The sequence below is a fragment of the Drosophila subpulchrella genome, unplaced genomic scaffold (genome assembly GCF_014743375.2).
Source record: "Drosophila subpulchrella strain 33 F10 #4 breed RU33 unplaced genomic scaffold, RU_Dsub_v1.1 Primary Assembly Seq354, whole genome shotgun sequence".
Lineage (NCBI taxonomy): Eukaryota > Metazoa > Arthropoda > Insecta > Diptera > Drosophilidae > Drosophila > Drosophila subpulchrella.
Genome location: NW_023665577.1, coordinates 1537231 through 1561204, shown reverse-complemented (window position 1 = coordinate 1561204; position 23974 = coordinate 1537231). Strand labels below are relative to the sequence as shown.

At 38.6% G+C, this 23974-nt stretch overlaps 1 protein-coding gene across 2 annotated transcripts in view; it reads left to right on the top strand.

Moving 5' to 3' along the window:
- Nucleotides 1–2067: 2067 nt before the first annotated feature.
- LOC119559777 (neuroligin-3) overlaps nt 2068–23974 on the top strand; it is an 81643-nt gene continuing 59736 nt past the window's right edge. For both annotated transcript variants that reach the window (XM_037872856.1, XM_037872855.1), the window contains exon 1: nt 2068–2667. The gene's annotated coding sequence lies outside the window, so the exon portion shown is untranslated. The remainder of the gene's footprint in view (nt 2668–23974) is intronic.

Here is a 23974-nt window from a genome sequence, read left to right as displayed (position 1 = left end):
TCATTGTGGTCGTGCAGAAGCCGTAACAAAAAAAAAAAAAAAAACTTAAGGAAAAAGTCAAAAACCACGAAAAAACGCCTGAAGAAGTTCAGTGCAGATAAAACAGTACGCATAATCTAGGCCGTGGAGAATCAACCAGTATTGGACTTGACCTATAGGAAGTATTACTTCAACAGGGCAACTCAGCAGAATAGTGAAAGTTCTGAGAGTGATCTAAGAACTTTAACGTTAGGGGTACTATAAAGAATATTTATATGATTATTTAAAAGGGTAGTATGGTAGTATGGACCCATAAATTGTAGTTAAATAACTATTTTTATACCCTTGCAGAGGGTATATTGATTTCAGTCAGAAGTTTGCAACGCAGTGAAGGAGACGTTTCCGACCCCATAAAGTATATATATTCTTGATCAGCATGACTAGACGAGTCGATCTAGCCATGTCCGTCTGTCCGTCTGTCCGTCTGTCCGTCCGTTTCTACGCAAACTAGTCTCTCAGTTTTAAAGCTATCGGGCTGAAACTTTCCCAAAAGTCTTATATCTTTTGCAGGTAGTATATAAGTCGGAACCAGCCGGATCGGACAACTATATCTTATAGCTCCCATAGGAATAATCGGACAAAAAAATGAAAAAAAATTATATCTTTGGTGTTTTTTAGCATACAAACTCCTTAGCTTGGAAATAACAATTTTTAAATAATTTTGAATTTTGAATTAAATTTTATCGAAATCGGACGACTATATCATATAGCTGCCATAGGAACGATCGGAAAATTTGTGGAAAAATAATATGAAAAAAATTATAGCTTCGGTGTTTTTCAACATATAACCTCCAACGCTTGGAAATAACATTTTTTAATTAGTTCTGAATTTCGAATTAAATTTTATCAAAATCGGACGACTATGTCATATAGCTGCCATAGGAACGATCGAAAAATTGGTAGGAAAATAATATGAAACAAATTATAGCTTCGGTGTTTTTTGACATATTATCTTATACTATTGGGAATATCATTTTTTGTGTTTTTAAATTTAATAATTATAGCTGCAAGGGTATATAAGCTTCGGCTTGCCGAAGCTAACTTCCTTTCTTGTTTTAATTTTTTTTAGTAGATATATAGTTACAAAATTAATCAAATTATTAAATCAAATAATAGCACAAAAATCGAGTGGAAGCATTTTGAAGACTTTAGAGATCATGTGTTTTAAGAATAGTCTTCTTTTCAGAGATCTGTTCGGGTGTCTAAATGTACGAGACGCTAGACCCAGTTGGGAACTATAAACAACACATTGGAGGGAATTCTAAAGTTTTTATTGCGTACCTTTGTGTGGAAGACTTTACGTTAGTACAACTATTTTTGATAGTTAATGAACTATTTACTATTGCAATGACAATATACACACATCACGTGAACGTAACTATGTTAATTGTGGGTTAACTATTATATGGTAAACAACGCAAAAACAAATACACTTACAACCATTTTTAATAGGAAAGTACAATTTTTTATAGTTACTCTATGTGCATGGGTCAATTTGAGCAACCAAATTTTGTCGTATGTGTAATATTAATATCGTTAGAAGTGTGCTTGCATAGAGAGAAGGAGAAAGGGCCGCCTGCCAAGGAAAAGCTGGAAGAGCCATCACCAAGATGCTGCACTATTTCCTGCAGCGCCAGCAGTGTAAGAACTTTCGACTGGTGAAACTGTTTTACGATCTGAGTACTAGGCTTTAGCAACAAGTTAGGTAGATGGGCTAAACATTTTCGAACTGCTACGAAAAGGGGAATTCCCCCTATTAAAGGCGTTTCTCCTTCGAAGGGGGAAATACACTCTTGGGATTTTTCCGCTCCAAGCAGACGGGAAATGCCATGCGCCCGCTCCCCAAAGTTTTCAGATCTCTCTCGATTAGTTCGCCGCACGCCCGCATGGCGCAGCAGGGGCCGAACACTCGGATTCGGCTAAAACCGAGCGAAGTTGGCCGAGAAGAACGAAGGGCATCCTGTGCCTGGGCCTCTTTTTGGCTGGCTGAAATGGCGAATTTCCATGTCAGTTCACGTTCGATATTTGTGTTGTTTGGTAGCGGTAATCGGGCGACCGTCCAAGCGCTTTAGAAAACGAACCGAGCGCGTCGCGTTTCTTTCCAAAAATCGTTCTCGAAAATACCCACCCAGCGTGTGTGTGTGTCTGTGCGATTTGGCTAAGATGTGTGGCTGTGTGCGCGTTGAAGTTGTTGCATTGACAAGGCGCGAGCAAAAACAACGCCCAGAAAAGTAGGCAACGGATATAACAACTTCTTCTGACCTAGCCGAGAAAATAACGGAGATAAAAGGCAGTAAGGAACGCCGGAAACCGCAAGGAGCCAACAAATTGTTGTGAGTGTGCCAGTGTGTGTGCCCGTTGCGCGAGTGTGCGTGTGTGTGAGGCGCCAACTTGCCCCGGCAGAAAAATAGAAATAAATAGTCAGCCAAATGGCAGCACCAAGGCACAAAAAGTGAAAAGCATATCGCGGCGAAAGAAATATTTAAGAAAATTAAATTTTCCGGCGGAGCCAAGGCCTGGCTGTGCGAAGCGCCAGTGAAGTGTGACGAGAAAGAAAAACCATTTCCGAAGAAAGTAAATTTTGCAAATCAAAGTCAAGCACTCCGATCCGGCCTGGACTATTAAACGGTAATTGAGTCATAAATCAAGCCATAATTAAACCAAATTCTCTGGTCACTTCGCCACGCGAGATTAAACTTGAAACGGGCCTTCAGGGGCGGTAAAAGTTGGGAATGACAAAAAAGTATCCAAAATCAAACTTAGGGCCGACACAATCCATCATACGGTGCCTCTCGAAAAAAACGTGAGGCACAACATGGACCATGAGGGCCTGGGCTTCCACTGATTGATTAGTTGTCGACTTGCGGGCACGCACAAGTCAAGTGTTTTGGCCACGAATATTCTGCTCGATTGGCGCGTTTCTTTATTCGATTGCCCTTGTTCTCTGTCAGACAGACAATCACACTCGCACTCTCGAGGCCATTCGACATTTGACATGAACAGCGCAATTAGTCCATAAATCGGATTGTGATCCGTAACCTGACAATGAACCCTGTCAGTCATTAGAGTTCAATTGTATTGTGCCCGCCGCTTTCTGAATTTGCATTTCCAGCGGACACTTTTTGCGCTTGTTGAGTTCGCACTTTGAACATGATATTCCGCTGCAGCGAATGTAATTGCTTATTCATAATCCATTTAACTTTGCTCTCAGCGAGTTTGTGGAACTGCGAAAAATAATAATAGCACCGTGTTTCACATTGATGCAAGGAAATTTGATCGCAAAAATAGTTTAATTGTATAATTTGAAGCCCATGCTCAGTACGTCAACTAAGTTTGTTTTAATATTTGTTTTAACATTAAATATAAAACAATAATTGGAAGAATAAGGATTGGAAGTGTCCATATTATATACGTTTTTAATAAAGGACAAACAACAAGTGACAAAAGTTTTTAAGAACAGAAATCAAAATCACTTAATAAGAAACGTTGACTACTCACATGTTTCGTTTGCTCGCTCTTAACTTAATAATAAATAATAATAAATACAGACAAATATAGGATATGATATACTCTCTTAAAAATATATTAACTTTTATAATTGTATATTGGGTACCACAACTTGGACTGGCAAATAGGTTATATATTTACATAACGAAAATGAATAGTTTAGTATAAGCATTACTTTTAATAATTCTTATAATAATATCAATAATAATCCTAATAAATTTCTGCGAACTTAGCGATTGGAATTGATTTTTAAAATTAGGTTAGCATCGTCTATTTAATTAGGAATAATAACTTTTAACGAATCATGGCAATATAGTCAGTGTAAATTATATGAACGTAGAATATAAAAGGGGCAAAAAAAGTTTAAGTTTGTAAACTATGTATTAAATTATTAAAGTATTTAATATTTTATAAGATAGATATCAAAGCTTCCTAAAAATTGGAATATTTATGTTCTTAAAATATGAATCTTCAAAACTGATATGATTGATATGCTAGGTTTTCATAGACTACATTTTAGGTATAACATTCAAAACTCAGATCCATTTTTAGTTAGTAGGTCATGTTGAAGATAATACATTTCATTATTTTTATTTATTTATTTTTATTTTTATGATATGTGTATTTACCCTTGGTAATTAAGCTTTCATTCGATACGGAATTATTGAAATGCTATGCTATTTTTCTGATCCGTATTCATTCGGTTGCCGAAAATACATTAATATCATGCTGGTTTTCCCAAAAGGAAATTAACTTTTCTCGGCCCATGTTCTCCCATCCCTCGCACTTGACTTTTAATTAAATATTAATTTTGATGAGAAAATAATACGCGCACATTAGCGCAGTGACCACTGCCAAGGGCGATGACCAATGTAATTATTTGCCAGGACCGGAAGTGCTCACTTCATGCATAGCTTTGGCGAGTGCCGAAGCTATGTCGGATGGCTTCTGGTGGCGTTGCTTAGTCGCAGTGATTAATAATGCTTAATTGCAAGTATTTGCGCCCCGAGGAAAGAACTCTCAGGGCTGAGGAGGCGGCCTTCCCCTTTTTGATTGATTACCACATTTTGTCGCACTAATGCCGAGTAGCCTTGGACAAGTTTGGCATATCCTTGAGTCTGAACTCCGAGGATTACCAGGGGGCTTAGCAGGGCGGCCACGAGATTGAGGGGGCCCCGCTGCGGCACTTGAAAGCTAATCAACAATTAATGAGCAATTAATATGCAAAATTGGGCACAGGCGATGGTGATGGCGATGGGCTGGAGATGTGCAGTCGGGCATCGTTTAAATGCATAAATTAATAATCGCTGCTCGACGCGCTACCCGTGGATGCAGTCGCTCATTAAGCACTCACGCCACATATGGGTAAATGAGTTTGGCATGAATCAAATGGTGACGCCGAATTAAAATCGAAAACAGCCCAATAATATTGCTACCGATTAATTATTGCGCAGACAGGCCTTCGAGCATGAAATTTCAATGTTTTATGCTCCTGCGGTGTCAAAAAAGCAAATAAAACTGTAATCAATTGCAAACATTATCAAATATTCTGCGCCACTGAAAGATGAAACTCGTTTTTGGTTGCTACTGACCTGAAATGTGGATAGGGTTCATTAAATGGCAACTCCAGCAAAATGATTAATTAATTTTCTGCATATCGAGTTGAATTCGTTATGTGTAAAGCAAACAAAGAAGTAATTGCATGTGTCATTAAAATTATAGTGTACGATGATAAACGTAACGAATTCGTAAAAACTATATTGTTTGCATAAAATAGGAATACATTTTTAATGCCGAACAAAACACATTAAACAAAGAAAAGCCTCAGCTGGCAAACACAAAATTTATTTTAAATACTTCATGCAAACGAAAATTAACTATTTACCTAGGCCGCCTGGGGAATAACAAAGTGAGCATTGGCCTTATACATTTTCAGTTTCCAGCGAATGCTTGGTAAACTCTGCCGATAAGAAGCAAAATTATTCCTATGGCCTATTTCTAATGTTGGCTGGCAATTGCAGTAATAATATGTCACGAATCCGTGCAGCTAAACATAAAATAATGGCAGCCATAAATCATGGACATTGGCCTTGTCAAATGGCAAGAGTTTGATATATTTGCGGCTGGCGAATGCCAAAACTACACGCAATCGGAATACCAACTAAGGGCAGCAATTGAAGTTATTTGAATAATAGACGGACCGAAGTAAACTCCTGCAGCCCAAACAGGCATTAATTCAAACCCGAATTAGGTGGAAGTCCTGTGACTTAGAAGTGCAGTGATTGTGTAGGTATATAGGTTTTTATTCATTAAACTATCTATTCGAAAATATAGTTAAAATTTTAAAAAATTAGTCAATACTATACTGAACATATTTTAAAACGTTACTTAACGTCTTTTTTAGTTACGTTTTTAATATATTACTAAACCAATGAAAGATCTAAGTCTCGAAATTTGTTGTTTTTTAATATTTGAATAATAAATGCAAATCAAATTATTTTTGGGCTATAAGATAATCTTTTGCTAAGACTAAGCCTTTTAAAATATTTCATCTTCATGGCTTTGTATTATTCCAGTTATTTGGGCATCAGAACTCTCCATGGCAATTTCCATCTTCTGCCTCTCTGGGCTTCACAAAATTTTTTATAATTAGACTAATTTAAAATTCTTTTTCGCCCCAGGGCCAATTTCTAACGCATTGCGTGCTAAGAGGAACGAATTTTCGTCGCGTTGTTTTTCGTGAATACATAAAATTCAGGGGCTGGCTTTATTCATTCAACGCGACCATAATTAAATCAAGTGAAGGCACACGTTGTCTAGCGAAAATGGGAACCAAATGAAAAGCAGGGGGAATATAAAAAACAGCAGCAAATGTAAAGTTTGATGAAATCGACTCTGGTTCTTTCCGGGCATTCATTATATTGTTTTGCTTTGGTTTTCCTTTTATTTTCATGATGAGGGCCATTAGCAAAGTTTTTCCAGCGATTGCAAACAAAGAGCGGTACACTTTAGCGAGGGGCTGCTGTCGCATGCATAGTTTTTCGGAGGAGCTGGAGGAGGATCTGCCACGTAATTGAATATTAATCATACGCCACCCACGCCCATAACTCACGGAAGGGGCGGGCTTTTGCATTGCAGGCTGGACAGGTGAACGAGAGACCCTGCCGTGAATCGAATGCATGCACTGAAAATAAAATAAAAACCGTGTATGCCAGCAACATTTATTTATGCAACAACAATGACAACAAGGACTCCCGTGGCCGGACCCGAAAGTCCACCTACGAGTACTTCTGCCGGGCACCTGGCATCGCATGCAGGGCCATAAATAAATTTGCTCATATTTCAGCACATGAACAATAATTAAATTCGTTTATATGGCACATGGGAACAGCTAACCGTTTCGTTCCCGTCTCCGTTTTTTACCCCGTTTTTTTACACGATTTGTACCCTTTTTACCCGCCTTGGCCATCATCTTTGTAGTTTTTTCGCTGACTGCTGACATCCATAATGGAATGAATGCTGATGCTGCTGCAGCCCAATTAATTGTTTTTACCGCCTGTGCTGCATTGAATTTATTCCGCAGTTATTACACCCACCGATCGGCGGACTAGCAAAAAGCACATACGGGCCAAATAAATCCCAAGTTTATGAGGGGGACACACACCAGCTGTAATGAAACCGAAGCCCTTTTTTCAGATTGATAAAATCGAAAATTAATTAAGGATTTATTTTAGCCTCTTTCTGGCGGTTCCCTTTAATGGCCTTCCTGTTTGATGGCTTTGAATATTCAATATTCAATGTTTTTGCCTTGAATAAAATGTAACAAATGGATTAACAAGGAGTTACGAGTCGATAGGCTTTATGGAAATTGATTACAATGCTGTTATTGCTTGAGTTCAGAGTACTGAGGAGCAGTTCACGACTTCTGAAATTAACGAGGTGTATGTTTGCAGTCAATAATTAACCATGCTCCACATGGTTTTACTTTCAATTATCATTAAAAATTCCACATTAAAATGGTGCAATTTAAATCATTGTTGCAATTGTAGCTTTCCATTTATGATTCCGCGGCATTCCTTTGACCTTTTTATTTTTGCATTCCGTGGACCAAGGCGAATATAAATTGTATTGTGGCTGCAATTAAATGAGCAATTCGTTTTCCCCTGCAAAGCAGAAAATAAAATTCCACCCAAGCACATGTGATAAATGCATCTGTATCGGCTTTTTCAATTATAATTATAAAAACGCATCTATAGAGAAATATATAAAAAAGTACAGCAGAAGGCCCGACAAATATTGATTTAAATGTGAGAAGCGAATTAAATTTGCATGCATTAAGAATGTGTCACATGAGCCGGCGGCGTTGATAACTTTTAAATTTCTGACAAGTTGTCGAGGGACGAATCATAGCCCAAGGCGCTCGTTAAGCTCCGGGAAAGCCAGCCCTTCAGACAAATCCTCCAAAGGACCATAAAATAGCAATGCCTGCGTTCTGCCAGCTCCAATTTAAGTCATTGCTTGTCGAGAACTGCCTTTAAGGCTTTCCAGGACTTACACAGCAAAAATTCGATTTTTTAAATCCGTAGATAGTGGTTTAAGTAAAAATACAAATAATATTTTATTTGAATTATTTGCCTTGCTTATATTACCGATAGAGTTAAAAAACAGTGTCTATCTGGATTTATATTAAGCTGAGCCGAGACTTTCTATTTAAGATAAATTATAAAAGACCTACACTCATTCTTTTTTAACTTTTCAAAAAAGGAATCAAATATTTAGCTCACTCTATTAAATAACATTTTTGCAAAGTGTATTGGTAAGACATTCCTTAGGAAGCGTATCCCATTTCTTTCACGCAATTGCAGAGTCACACCTTACTGAGACGCGTTTTCGTTTTAGACATGCCAGTGAACTCTTTCTCAATGATTTGCTGGCAATTTTTGAGTTTGCCTTCCGTGGAATGAACAGCGCAGCGAAACATTTTTGAAAAACATTTCGCCTTGGGCAACCCCTTTCCCCATTTCCCTATGCCTTTCTCCTCATAAATGTTTTAACAGAGTGCCATTTTGAGACGAAGTGTCACTTGTCTAAAGACAACAGCACCACGCTCGTGTGCCTTCTTTTTGCGAATGAAAATCCCCCTCATCACCCGAGAAATTCGTTATTTCCCCACTGGCTTCTACTTAGAGAATTTTAATTTTGAAATGCCTGCCAGGCTGGCGAGGGGAACTTTTGGTATTTTCGTTGAGGTTTTAAGTGACACGACGACGAGTTAATATCAAAAAAATATGAAAATTGTGTCAAAAACACGCGAAAGTCTTGGGGTAAACGGCGGAAGGGGAAGGATGTCCGTCAATGATGTCTTACACACATGTTAGAATGTTTACAGACAGATTCCAACTCACTTAGGCAACTTTTTGATGTACCTCTCAGGGCGGGGACATACTCGGGTAATTACGTAAAATTGCACAACAATTTGGCTTACGTACTTGGCTTTGGAAAAATCAATTCCCCTCAACCGCAAGATATAAATTAACCCACAAATCCCAGATAAATATCTATTAGCTTAGCCGGAGGAGGTAGAGAAATCTCCTTGTGCCATGCTGTGTAAGACATAAACCTCACCCATGACTTTCATTAGAGCCGGAATTGTTTTTTCTACTTGCCCTGGCTTATTTATGGCGATGAGGAAGGGACTTTTTCCTTTTGTTTCACTCGGTGGGCGATAATAAAAACGATGACGAGTATGATATGCATGTGTGGCAGACCGGCTGGGCAATGAAACAGTCCAAGATAAATGGCCCAGAACTCCACTGCACAAAGAAAAAAGGATAAGAAATCTCGCAAAATGTATACATTTAAAGAAATTGTTGTATTCTACATTTTAGCCATAAAACAAATACTTAACAATATTTTTACTATTAATTGAAATACTACTGTGGGTAACAAGTAAGGTAAATTTGTTTGTAAGATAAAAAATATTTATTTATTATACTAAACCAGCTTCATCCCCTTTAAAGTAATATCCTCCCGATAAAATACACCTATGCCAACGTATTTGCCAACCCTCGAAACATGCCAAATAGTCGCTTTCATCTTACCTTTTGGCATCAGTATAATATGTGTAGCAAATTGGTATTTATAATGTGATAATGTGTTTTATGTATATGTAACACTTGGATAATGTTTAGGATTTGATTAAAAATAAAAAATAATAATTTATAAAGAATCCTATTGAACAAAGTGTAATTGGAGTTATATCCTAAGAAATATCTGGTTTTAAAAATACCACATAGTAAATATATTTTTACTTCAACGTGGCTCAAAGTTCACCCACCAAATAAGTAATCTCAACTATGTTCCGAAAATATTTTTCTTTTGCAATTACTTGAATAAGAATCCATTTTTTTTGGTGTGTGGTAACTGAAACGGAATCGCAGGCAGTCCAATAGCAAATCGGCCTGCGAAACTGAGTACAATGCCGGCGCACTTGATTTATGTTTATTATGTTGCCCTGCCAATATTATGGGCCAGGACCCACTTTCTCCCCCTACCTTCCACTTGCTTATTACAAGACAATGGCGTTGACAACCGAAAGAAGCAAAACAGAGGGCCAAGAAATATGGTTGCTGAGGCGGGAGCCCCACGACTGGCAATTAATATTTCATTCGGCCGCTCCGTCAATAGTTAACTACTTATTTTCGAGGCACACAGTCCTGCATTTAATCATTCATTCACTCCGCTTTTCGCATTCAAGTGGCATTCAGAATGCGGGGGAACCTTGAAATGGGATCCATTATGAGTCTGGTTCGCAGGGCTTGATTAATTGAAAATAAACCCGGTCCTAGACACTCAGATTCGGCAACAATGCCAGCATCATCATCATCGTCATCAACTGAATGGGAAAAATTGAAAAACAAAAACGGGGAGGAAAGCGGGGAAAATCAGAAAAATACGGAACCAACTGCGGAGACTATTAATGCCCATTGCTGTGCAATGCCAAACAATGCGAGTGCACATGAAGGGAAATGAAACTTTTGTGGTGCATCATCCGGCGACAATGACATTGGCAGAACAAAACCAGCGACTCGCTGTGTGTGCAGCAATAATTTTTAATCCGCCATTGTTGCACACGAATTTCCATAATTACTGGCGAAACCTTTCTGTTTTCAGTGCAGTCCTTTTGGGCGCCCACTAACCTTGAAATCTCGGCACAACGAGTTTAAGGCCCTCTCCATCGAAACGCGTCGTATGCGTGATTTTTATGCAAATAACCAACAATACGCAAACAAAACCCGATGGCAGAGCGCTGCTCCATTTTTTGGCTTCGCAAGGAAAGCGCCGGCGAGCGTTGGAGTGTGAAAATGCAAGCTTTAAATAAATTAAACGTAATGCGAGCTGTGTGTATGAACTGGTTTCTGGGCGGGTTTGTTAGTTGGTTGGCTGACTCTGAAGGGTAATTTTTTCGCAGGCTGCATGAATAGCATAATTTCCCCTAAAAATGGGTCAAATTCAATGGAAAATGAAGATAAAAACGAGTTGAGTTCAGAGGAAATTTATGCTACGCTACTGGATTTTAAAATTTTATTTATAAAATCCAGGTATGCCTTAAGAAATTATACCCTATCTGTTTTCCTAAAACATGTTATTCCTTACACTTTGTTTTAGGTATCTAAAAGTGCGGAGTGAGTAGTTCTCTTCCGAGTTTAAAATTTATTATTGAATTTATAAAATAAATTTTAAGATTTCGAAACCCTAGTTTCTTGTCTTATTTTGGCTTCCTCAGAAGAACTGTTAAATTAATTGTGTGATAAAACTTTTTATGTCAAGCATTAACGTTGTTAATTATCCCTGCAGATTCTTCTCCATTTCGCTTGTTCCACACAACCACAAGCAATTTTAAAAGGGCATTTACTTTTTCCTTTCCTTCTGCCAAACCTTGACTCGCTGACTGATTGTCTCATTGTGACCAACTCACATAGCCAACTGGCTGGCTGACAGACATCTGATGTTCATTGTCAAAAATGCATCACAGCATCAACAGCCAGCTGAGAACTGTGCTAATTTGTTTTTGCACTTGTTGTCGTGTTTGTTTTATGTGTTTTTTTCCCTTTTATGCCATGGCCAGCTGGCCAAAACAAAAAGTAGTGGCAAAAGGCTGCAGCAAGCCGAGCGAAAGCAGCAACAGACAGACAGCATGTCAATCAAGCCCACGCTTTGGCTGAAAGCAAAAACCCCGAAAAGGAAAAAATATGGAGGCGACAGAGGAAGCGCCACCAGTGCAACAAAGTGTCTTCATTTGCCAGCCAGAAGGAGGCTGAGGGAAAACCGGCTAGCAGGGGTTATTTGGGGCCCTCCGGCTGGCCTTTGGTTGAAACTGCTGCACCGAGTTATGAAAACAAAATTAATGTCAGGCGCTGTGGGTCAGGTTGGGTTTCCACCCCCCGCTTAACACTTTCGACCAACTCTCAAAGGCTTGCGGCACAGAGAGAAAAACATATGCCATGTTTTTAAAAAGAATTTTTTTAATAAAATTATTCTATATTTTGTTATTATTATTATTCTTGTATTCCTCTCGGAACAGAGAAAAATAATATTGTCAAGCAATTATTTTATACTTAGGTATTTTTTTAATTTGTTATTATTCTTATATTCCTCTATCTTGCTTTTTTAAACTAGGGGATTACCTTTTTACCTTAGCTATCTATTTTCGGTTGCTAATTATTGCGGTAACCAATTTTAACAGTGTCATTTAAGTGGACTTTTCTGTGCGTTCATTCCATGTATCGATTGGATAGCTTTATGTATTTGATTTAAAAAAGGTATACCTTAAATAAAACTGCATTTAATTTTTCTCCGTGTGAGTAACAGCTTTCGACCATCAAAGCGAGCTTAGTTTCCGTCCTTTCATTCACATTTTTTGCACTGCCAGTGCCGCTTTCGCTGGCGACCTTGTTAATGACAAACAATATACATAGTTTGTGCGATGCTTTTTCATCTGACAAATGGTCGCTCGGAGGCTTGAGTAGATGTCTCTGAGCAAATTCACAGCATCAGGCGTCCGTCAGCACCAGGGCTGATTTTTCCGAGCCCCTCCATATAACATTTCCTCATGTAACTTCCTATGTTGTCTGTGCCGGGTCATTTTATGTGCGCAATAAAAAAATGGAGCCGCTACCCGGGGCTTCTAGAGAAGGCAACATAAATGGGCCGACTTTATAAACAAAATGCGTGTACAGAGAAAATAAATTCTCTGAGCTAAGCTCCTGGAGAATAATTACATCTGTGATTTAGAACTAAAAGAACGATTTCATCCTATAAAAGAAAACTTTCCTGAAAATACGAAATATTGTTTACCTCAATAAGAAAATCTTTTTTATTTGTGCGCAATAAGAGGTATCATTTCGAAATGATTAACAATTTTTTTATAAGTGCACAAAGATGGTCGCTGATGCTAACCCCATTGCCTAGTTTTCTGCCCAACGGAAATGTCAACAGCAAAAACAGCTCGCCTTTAGACTCATTTTTTATGGCCCGAATTATGCAAAATTTGTTCCGTCTTTTTATTGGCGTAACAAAAATGTTTTTAATACGCAATGGTCTGGAACCAGAGTGATAAGCTTAAATTACAGGCAGACCTCCACAGGCAACTGTTTGGATGTGTAAGGAAAATATATATATTATTTCTATTTAGCAGTTTATTTTGCAGGCCAGGCGGCTGAGCTTTATTTCTATTTGGGGCCAGCCCGAAAATATCCCATAAAATATGGGTCAGTCCGTCGTTGATTGAGTTCTGAATGGGGGCTGTGGCTCAGATTCTGGTCAGTTGAACAGTCTGGCATGTGAATTAAGTTGTGTGCAGGAAGAAAATAGAAAGATAATACGAACAAAAAAAGGGAAATGGGAAAAATGAAAGAGTAAAAGTGAAAATGGAATAAACATGAGATAGGGTTTTGTTTAGTTGGCACGTCTTTGGGGCAGTTTGTTGTTTTAGCTTTTCGGATTAAAGAAAAACTGTTAAAGTGGTAAGACTGAAAGAGAATTTCAAAAGTGTTAATGTAGACGGAAATGGATTTACTAAGGAATCCAGCTGGAAAATACAATTGCACACACGTTTGGGCCAACCCAAGACCAAAAATTTAAATGATGCATCATTTGTAATTTAAAATTGGAAGGTTTGTTTAATGCGTCGCTTACACTCGACAACATAACTTTCAAAGTTACATTAGTTATACAATCTTGTTTTAAATAATTATCAATTGCTTTTAAAATCCTCTTGTTTCGACAGATTTTAAGAACAGCACAATGTAGCAATTTAACCAATATAGACCCAATCTGGCAAATGCCAGCAAACTGAAATTCAACCAGCACGCAGACAATAAATGCAATTAAATCCTGCATACAAATAGTCGCACAGCTAGAAAACCGACAGCCTCAGTCGGAGGCTGCGTAATTTCATTGCATTCAATTACATGCTGGCAACAATAAAATCCTTGAACTGCCGGCCCACATCCTCCACTTTCCTAAACCACTCGGGCTGACCCACTTGAGCGGCCCAGCACTTGAAAATGAGTCTCCAAGGAGCGCGCCACAGCGCTTCCTCCTGCCGCCATTGTCCTTGATGGTGTGCGCCATTTTATAATAATTGCAAGAATGGGAAAAGGGAAGCGGAAGCGGAAAGGAAGAGGGTGGGCGAAGGGAACCGCCTAAAAACAAATTGTGTGCGACCCTCAACAGCAATGTATGTATTTCCAGCCACCCACAGAAAAACCCTTGTTGTAATTTCGCTGTTGGGGTTGCTAAATGTGATAGAAGCGGGTGTGCTTATCTCACATGTATGAAAGTACGATCCATTTTAATCAGAGGGAATGTATTTTGTTTCTTTAAAAGTCCAACGTTTTAAAAAACTTATTTTAATTGTGTTTACTAAGTTCCACAATTAAATAAATTGTACAAATATAAACGAGAGTTAGAAAATGTCTAAAGGATAAAAGGATTTAAAGGATTTATCACAATGTTCCAAAATTCAATACAAATTGATTTCTAAAATAATTGCTTTCAAAGCTTAATAAATTTAGAACTGTTTTTCATTAGTACGCATATCAGCAGTAAATTAAAGAAAATATTTTGTATGTTACCGGCAGTGCAGAAAGATGAAATGTAAACACTTAAAACAGAAATTTGCCCCATTTAAAATAATATTAAACATCAATTTGCGCACAAAACTCATTTCGTTAGCCGGGTCAGGGTTGGATTTGGACAGTTGATACCTCAGCGAAATTGAATTCACAAATTGAATTTCAGCTAAATGGCAAGCAATCAATAATAATCAAGTTTCAGTTGAATGACACTGATTATAAATGAGAGCTGCATTGCGTGATACAAAATTGCGCGGCAAGAATGTTCTTTTCTAGATCGTATTGCCCAGTGCTTGGGGTGAAAATCCAAAGAGCACCCTTTTTAGAAAAATAACCTTTCAAAGGGAAACAGACCACTATCAATATGGTTTTGATTCGTGCCACTTGTTCGGTTTGCTCTTTCTGTGGGAACCACCAGATAACAATCAACGACAAAGCTAGCACTCAAGCCACATCCACCACTCAGTAGTCCACAGAAACAATTCGCCGGAAACTCCCCCTCGATCCCCGGGGCGGAGCTTTGTTGGTTAGCACATGTAAAATGCCAAAAACTTTGAAAAGGAGCCAAAGCGATAGACATCAATTTGAAAAATGGGCCAAAAGAGCAGGAACAACGAAAAACAAACACGGGTGAACAATGGGCGGCCCAAAAGGGGATGAAGGCAAGAAGAATTTCGATTTATAGATACCCAGTGTTTTGGAGTAGGTTAATCTATATAAATACTTTAAATAAATTGTAATTTTTAACGTTATAATGTTTTTTTGCTCTACATGTTATTTTCTAAAATTATATACATAACAATTTGAATTCAGTGACCAGGTTCTTGAGAATTCTTATTTATTTAAAGTTCAGATAAGAGTTTATGAAGAACTCTTATTTTTTTGAAAATATTCTAAGGTCTAGTTAAGGTACAGGATATAGGACTCTGTTAGCACACACACAGAGATATCATATGGGGACCCCAAGCTAGACGGCGACGTATACTTAACGTTAGTTTCGTGCTGGAAATTTGAGGAGCATAAATTTTGACAGCCAGCTCACACGGACAGACACATGAGATTGCCCTGACCAGCAGGAAGCGAGCAATAAAAAATGTTACAGGACGACAGAGAGAGCAAGCTAACCGACACTCACTGGCACCCACACAGGGACACACTCACACACACTCAGACTATGGGTGAGCCATAACAAATGCTGAGCCATACGTCACTCATACGCCAGGTAGCCCGGCAGGATACAAAGCATGTCCTGGGCTGTGTACACCGAAAAATAGGATATCAATCTAAACCTTATATTTTATAAACAATATTTACTTATTAAATGTTCGATATTTGCAAAATGGAAAATGTTAACTCAACTAAAAGGTACTCGAAACCAAAAGATTAAAGTAAACACTTTAAAACTCAAATAGTTTCAGAGAGAAATATTGGTTTACATACATTTCAGTTCCCATTTTTCTTATCTCTTGCTTAGATTAAAAAATGCAATATATGGACATTACAAATGTTTCAAATCAACTACTTTTTATTCAAAAAGAAACCAATAAATATTTCTGAATTATAAAACTATTTTCTCTGCACCTTTGAGAAGTGTCATGCGTACTCAGAATAAATGTCCTTCGCCAAACTGGTGTTAGCAAAGTGCTGGCTAGCTGGGAAAATTCAATAAAAACAAATTGATTGCTTCGGAGGATTTGCGTGCATGGTGAAAGGCAAAGGTAAACACCATCCGCATTGGGTTCTTTTGGGCTTACCCCACCTCTGTGTTAAGTGGCACCTGACAGATTGTCAGCTGGACGGGGCGACAAACAAACGCTGCCAGCTGACTTCCTGGATGGCTAGAACGGGGGATACAGATACACCTCAAGCACGTCGCCCGATCAATATTTGGCCAGCGGCGAGGATTTATGCCAGCTCATTTGACTGCCTGCCTGCCCGTCCTGCTGCTCCCGACTTGACAACTTGATTTGGATGCAAAGAAGTCAATGCCCAGAGGCTGCCCCTATCCCTACACACATGCCGTAGAGTCCTGTCATAAATTCCAGAAGTAGAAAACATCGTTTGTTGCTCATTTGCTGTGCTCTCACGCATAATTCCATCGGACTTTCCGGGTGTGTTTCACGGCGATTTATGTGAAGGACAACAGAAGTTAGCTTTCGCATTTCGGCAAGGGGCATAAAACACATTAAAGTCCCTTTATGACCGCCATAAAAGTCAAGCCAATTCGGCTGCTTGACCCTCGAAAGGAACACAGAAATATTGTGCTAAAAAAGGTGAACATTAAAAAATCATGAAATCTCTATGAGCCAGGCAAAGTAAAACGAAATGTGGAGTGATGATATTTCTTACGGGCTACAGGGAAAGCCTAAGAAAATTTTAAGCAGCTCGCGAAAATCTCCCCAAGATAGATGGGAAACCCCTCTGGGTAATATCCGATTTGATTATTTTTTTTCATTTGTCTCCGGCAACAGCAAGCAATCAGTCATGCACTGGAAAAAAATTCGAAAATGTTTTTGAAAATTGGGAACAAATATTTGAAATGTGTTACTAGAAATCTTAAATATTTTAAATTACCAACTTAAAAAGTAAGGTACAGCTGAATTATTAATAAATAAATATCTTCCAGTGTATTAAGCAGCTTATTCCTTCGAAATGAGTTCCCCCGTATTTCAACCCAATCCAAAGCCCCTATCACAGCAGGATTCGTTCCAAATCCCTGCCACACGCGCACTTTCAAAACCTTAGACAGATATCAGAAAACAATACAAATCCATGGCGTACAAATATAAACATTATTTAAATGTTTCCCAAAAATATGCTCGGGCAAGAAAAAAAGAAATCCGAGAAAAATGAGGAAAACGGAATACAAATGTAAGGGCGGCAACAGTAAAAAATGGGAAACAGCGGGGCAAAGGCGAAAACAAAAATCAAATAAATGGCAATTTAATACACTCAACATGCCATTTCGGAGCAATGTTGTTGCTGTTTTTGTGGAAATTGTTATTGAAGCAACATAAATTTGCCGCAGTTATTTGAATATAGCTGCACAACAAAGGAATCCCACACACATGGGATGTGGCGGATTTGGCAAAAGGGTTTTACACCGAACTCAGCCAAATTAAATAAAACTCAAACTGGAATTGTTTGCCGTCTGCTCAATGTGCGAATGTGTAGTCCAATTTATTTGAAATGAATGAAATAAAAAATCTGGTGACCAGCCGCGATGGCCAATGCGATAACAGCCCCTGGATTCAGCTGCAGGACTCGCCTGCAAAGGACACGCAGGACAAGGACACCGACGCCAGCAGATTTGGTTAGGCACACTTTCGGGCGCGTGTAATTTGCTTTATTTAATTTTGGCCAGTCGTAAATCTGAGCAATCAGCGCCAGAGGACAAACAGGGCCAGCACAATCAATTAGCATCAATTAAGGTGCTCAATGAGGCGGTGGACGTGCATCCCAGATGCGGGCAGGGGCTACAGCCACATCCACATCGCCACCCGCACCCGACCCAATTGCAGTTCCAAGTTCTTGTTGCATTGTCCGTCATGCAAATGATAACTAATTAAATGCGGATGGGAAAACTGCCGCCTGATGACGACGATGCCGTCTGCTCTGTCGCCTGCAAAGTTGTTCGAGCGTTGTGTCAACTTCTTGCACAGATAATGAGTTAATGAGTTTGTCAAAGTTGTTGCAGCACAACGTGGCCAAGAAACGGGTGTGCAGCTGACGGCAAAACGCTGGGAGGAGCCCCAATGTTTGCCATGTGAACTTGGCAAAGGAAAGGTTGGGTGCGTTGCTTGCGGGGGCACATTTCGCAGTTCCTGCAGCCATTTCCCACTAATTAACGGTAGGCTTTTAGTTCTCTTTGACATTGGTTAGAAGGATATCTAAAGAATATTCAAGAAACACCTTAGGATTGCTCCTTGATCTAAAAGATATTTGCAGGGCTCACAAATATTTTTATGGTTTTAAAATCACATTTAAATGTGTCTTAAAATAGGCAACAATACATTTTGAGCTCCTAAGACGACTTTTTCTTATTCACTGCATCCTTTCAGGTACATGACATCAAGAAGTGAACTAAGCTGCTTGGGTTGTAAATATCACTCATGTTAGAAATATCTCAAGAATAGCCATACTATTATACCAATAAATGAATAACGAGTACGATTAAAAAATGTATCACCATTGCTCAGTTTAGTTCTTTTGAAACTTCGCTCTTCATGATTAAATATCATGAGTTAGGAAACAAAATGACGAAAAAAAGAAAATTAATAAAATATGATTTAGATCTAAGCGATGTCGTTATTTCTATGAAACTTTAGTAACTTAGATACCATTTGGTTTTGAACGAACTCAAAGGTTCTCTCCGCATGGCACAGGATGATTAATCCAACAACAATACCGCAAGCACATATTTGGACTATAATATAAAGAAATATGAAGTCGTAAAAATACAAAGGAAAAACATAGCTATGGCCAGTCGAGCAGCAACGAAAGGAATTTATTGAGCCTTGAAGCCTACGAAATTGGGCCAGGGCCCCAATGTATATATAAACACGAATGTAGAAATGTATTTTCAAGGCACAACTTCAATTGCGCCAATAATTTTTGAAATTTATGGCTCAACTTCTTGATTTCGCATTGAAATTTTACGCACTACTTGCTGCAGCCGGAAACTTTGACAATAAGCAGCAAAGCCAAAAGCGTCGAATCCAAAGCCGGGACACACATAAAACAAAGCAAACGACCAGGCAAACAGTGGGTCACACATTTTATGAGCCAACTCTGAACCGAGGGCACTTAAACCGCAACAAAGTTGTATGTGTTTTGACTGAAATCCCGCTCAACAGCCAACTAATCCGAACCACACCCCACCACCCATTTCATAAAACCGGGTGCTTTTGCTTTTATGTGAATACTTTTCACAAATTTATTTACGCAACTCGTTGCCTTTTTAGGGATATTTAATGGCACAAAACTAATAAATGCACAGGCTGTGTTTTAATTAAGACATTTCCTTTGACGCGGCCGAAATTTGCAATTGAAATGTGTCTGAATTGGCCTTATGAATACGTACTTCGCCCGCCCATCAATAAGTCAGAGTAATAAATACGATTTCCATTGATTTAATTACGTGATTGGTCAGTCGTTTTTGCCCTATGTGTGCCTATTAATTTTAGTGTGTATCACGACGGACAGACAGAGAAGTATTTTTCAATAAAACAACTGCCAATGTTTGCCATGCCCTATATATAATTTTAATTAAAATGCCCTTCCTTGCCGCAAAAATATTTCATTAGAGAAGTTTTCATCATAATAGCCACAAGCGGAAAATTATGGAGGTGAAAGAGGAAAAGTGCATTCTGAAAATGCGAAAAGCTCTTGGATTTTACCAAATAAGGCTGGATCTTTTCGGTTTAAAGCTGGTCCATGCAATTTTTAAAAGTTATATAATTTTTACAATAAGTAAATTTAAATTAGCAAATGACAAAAAAGCATTTCCAAAGAATATTATAAACAAAGTGTATAAAGAGATTTCTACGACAATTGGAATATTAGGTTTGGCTGAAAAAAGTTTCGTTATACCCGAAAAGGTCTTTTTGTTATAAGTAATTTCGGAGTCAAGATTTTGTAATAATTGTTTTTAATTTAAAGGATAACATTTTCGTAGACTGAACCTCTTTTTCGCTGAGATTCGACACTGGGTTATTTGAGGGCAGCCAAACATTTACATTTCATGTGCTCGTATTATGGGCGCCTAATGAAGCCGCAAGCATTTCAACTTGCCAGCCGCATAAAGTCACACGCCCAGCACTTTCCACCGCCCCTTGGCCCCGTCAGATGGCAGTTTATTAGCCAATTTAAGACAAAAGCTGCGACAGGCCACTCCAAACCATCTCATCCTCGGTGCTTCATCCTTTTGCCTGTGGTGCGTTTTATGTGCTGCGATGAATTCTGGCGGCGTTTTTGCCGGGCTGCCATTCATTTAATGACTGAAACGCACACACACAGACAAAACGGGGTGCCTTGGGGTGCCACACCCCTGGAAAAGTGCAACTGTTTAAGTTCCAAAGCTGCCCCACCTTCAGTCGAAACTGTGACAAGTGTTTGACTTTGTCTTTAGTTTTCCGCCCGCTTTCCACAGACTTTTCCCCCGGCTTAGTAAATGGCACTTTCTCGCTCTGGCATAACGTTAATTATACGACTCGTTGACCGTGCTATTAGAGCTAAGTTTCTGGCTTGAAAATGTATAAAACTTTGTCATACTTGCCTCTCCTCCCCGGCGGCTTTTCCTTGACTTTTCCTCGCTTTTCTCAAGCAGTGTTGGCTGCTGAAAACTGCGCTTGAAGTGCAGTTTTTAGAGCTTATAAGAAAGATATAATAGAAATTAATTTTAAAATATAACGGACCTGCTTGCTACCCAATATATTCATGTTTTAATGGGTTTCTAAAACGCATCTCGGATTTTCTTTTATGGTATCACTCCTAATTTGATCATTTACATAAGTGCTGGCCGTAAAATATTTAATTTATCCTGTCCTAGTTCTTAGCCATTTCCGAAGAGCACTAGTAACAAAAGCATTTTGTTTCTACTTTCAGGTATGTGCAAATTGTTAAATTGAATGTGCAGCAAAAAGGTAAAAGGTAAAATATTAATTGAAGTACTCCGTAGTCGGCCACAAAGCCACATTTGCCACAGTCAGGCCAAATATTTGACATAGGCAGCTGCTGGAGTGGATGGAGCACACAGCCGCAAGGATTCCGTCCTGCAGGTCCTGATGCCGATGCCAAAATGCAAATCAGTCAAACGCATTTCATGCATGCCTGGCACTTTGCCCCGCCGTCAGGAGCAGTGGAAGCTGCCTAAGTGGAAATTACAAGGCGGAGTCGAGCAGATAATTCTGAATGCCAAGCCGCAGCCAGACAAAAGCGCTTCCGCACTGCGGTTTTCCAGGGAGCGTTTTCCCAGCTTCCGCTGCTTATTATTAGATGCCAACGCATCTCCGTTCTCCCTCGAGGCTCTTAAAGATGCAGCTCAGTTTTCCAACTTGAGAGTCGTCTAAGTAGCTAAGCAAGTTTTAAATGTAGCTTTAACCGAGCTCTACAAATAATAATTGTTAAAGAAATTCACTTAAATAGTAAAAAGGGGTAACACCTATTATTTCTTACATTATGGTTGTCCTGAATTTAGATATATTTCTTAAGTTCACAATGTCTTAATCTTATTTTTATTTATCACCTGAACAATAGATAAAATGTTGATTCATAAAAAATAATCTAATATTCTCCAAAAATAAATGAATCCCTTACTTTATTATTTTACATCGTTTATTATTAAGTTTCTTTGAGCTTTGTTTATAAAGTTTATTAAGTTCATAATGCCTAAAAGTATTTTAAAGCTTATGAATGATAAAAAGGTTTTTAATAAAAAAGTATTTGTATGTATATTTTATAAAAAACAAGGAAGAACGATATAGTCGAGTACCTCGACTATCAGATACCCGTTACTCAGCTAAAGGGACCAAAGGGAAATGGAGATAGGCAAGCAGCAAAGCGATATTGAAATGCGCCACCTATCGGCGGTAGACAGATTTAAGCGTTATGGGCGTTAGAGTGGGCGTGGCAACTTTTTTTTGGATGAATAGATAGGTATTGACGAGACCAATACAGTTAATTTAAAATTTTGTGTCTAGCATGAAAATTGTGGGCGCCACAGGCTTGGGCGGTTTGTGGGCGTTAGAGTAAGCGTAACAAACTTTTTTTGGGTCAATCGATAGGTATTGATAAGAACAATACATTTTAGCTAAAATTTTTATTCTAGCATCAAAACTGTAGGAGCCACAGTTTTGGGCGGCTTGTGGGCGTTAGAGTGGGCGTGGCACTCTGCTGAAACAAACTTGCGCTGCGTAAAAAGCTCAGGAATCTGCACGCCAAATCTCAATAGACAAGCTCTTACAGTTTCCGAGATCTCAGCGTTCATCCGGACGGACAGACAGACGGACAGACGGACATGGCTAGATCGACTCGGCTAGTGATCCTGATCAAGAATATATATACTTTATGGGGTCGGAAACGCTTCCTTCTGCCTGTTACATACTTTCCGACGAATCTAGTATACCCTTTTACTCTACGAGTAACGGGTATAAAAATATATTCTTCGGAGTGTAATTAAAAAGTTCCTTTAAACTTAGAAATATACAAACCAATTTAAAATTTAAACTAAAAATTCAGTTTTTAAATACTTAATTACAAATATATTTATTTAATTTGATCGAAACTACGTAGTTTTAAAATCATTTGGAAGTCGTACTTTAATACAATTTCTTTTTCCTTTTATTATGTATCTCTCCTACTATCCAGCACCAACAGCTTTTCGCACTTTGCCCGTATTCCTCAGACACTGCCTTTCTATCATTTATTATTGAATAATGGAATAAACGAAGAAACTTGTTTAGTTGGCAAAAGCCCGTGTGTGCGAGGCAGCTAAATTTATAATGCATTGCGGCTGGTCCTGCTGTTGTTGCGGTTAATGAGACTGCCAGCCAGTGGTCGACCTGCCAATATCCCACTCCACTAGCCTTTCGCACGTGGCAACCACCTGGGATGTGGTATAGATTATTTGGGTTCATTTTCATTAGATTGCATAATCATTTCCAGACACCAGCATGCCGCCTTTGTAATATTTCACTTTTGCTAGCAAGTATATTTAATTATTTATGGTCCTGAGCTACACACAAACGCACTTAGGACCGAAAGGAAACCTGCAATTTTGGCCAAATAATTGAATATTTAAGTTGCATCCAGCCGGGAGAATATATGTAACCTAACAATCAGATAATGTTTATTGGTATCTAGCAGATACATTCCCTCTGTAATAACAAGATAAATCCACCTTTGCGTCTTGTTTTCATTACGCATGTTATTTTAATGAAGTGAATGCGGTGTTTATTTTGAGAGCCTACTAAGCCTTTGTCGAACGACATTAATATAGATTGCCTATCTAAAATGCTTTTCGCGCCAGAAAATATTCACCGAGCTTGTCCCAATTTGCCATCAATGTGTCAAGTTAAATTTGAAAGCTTCTTAAAAACTTGAACTCATAAAACTCTGGCCCACAAAGTATGATACAAAAGTTAAACACACATGCCCAGGACAAAAACCTTTTACACACACATGCATATCGGAAAACCAAAAATAAAAAAAGTGCATATGGGGAGGGGAGGAATACATTCAAACCGTTGTGAAAATCAGGCCAAGCTCGTGCTCCGTACTGCTGCTTTTAT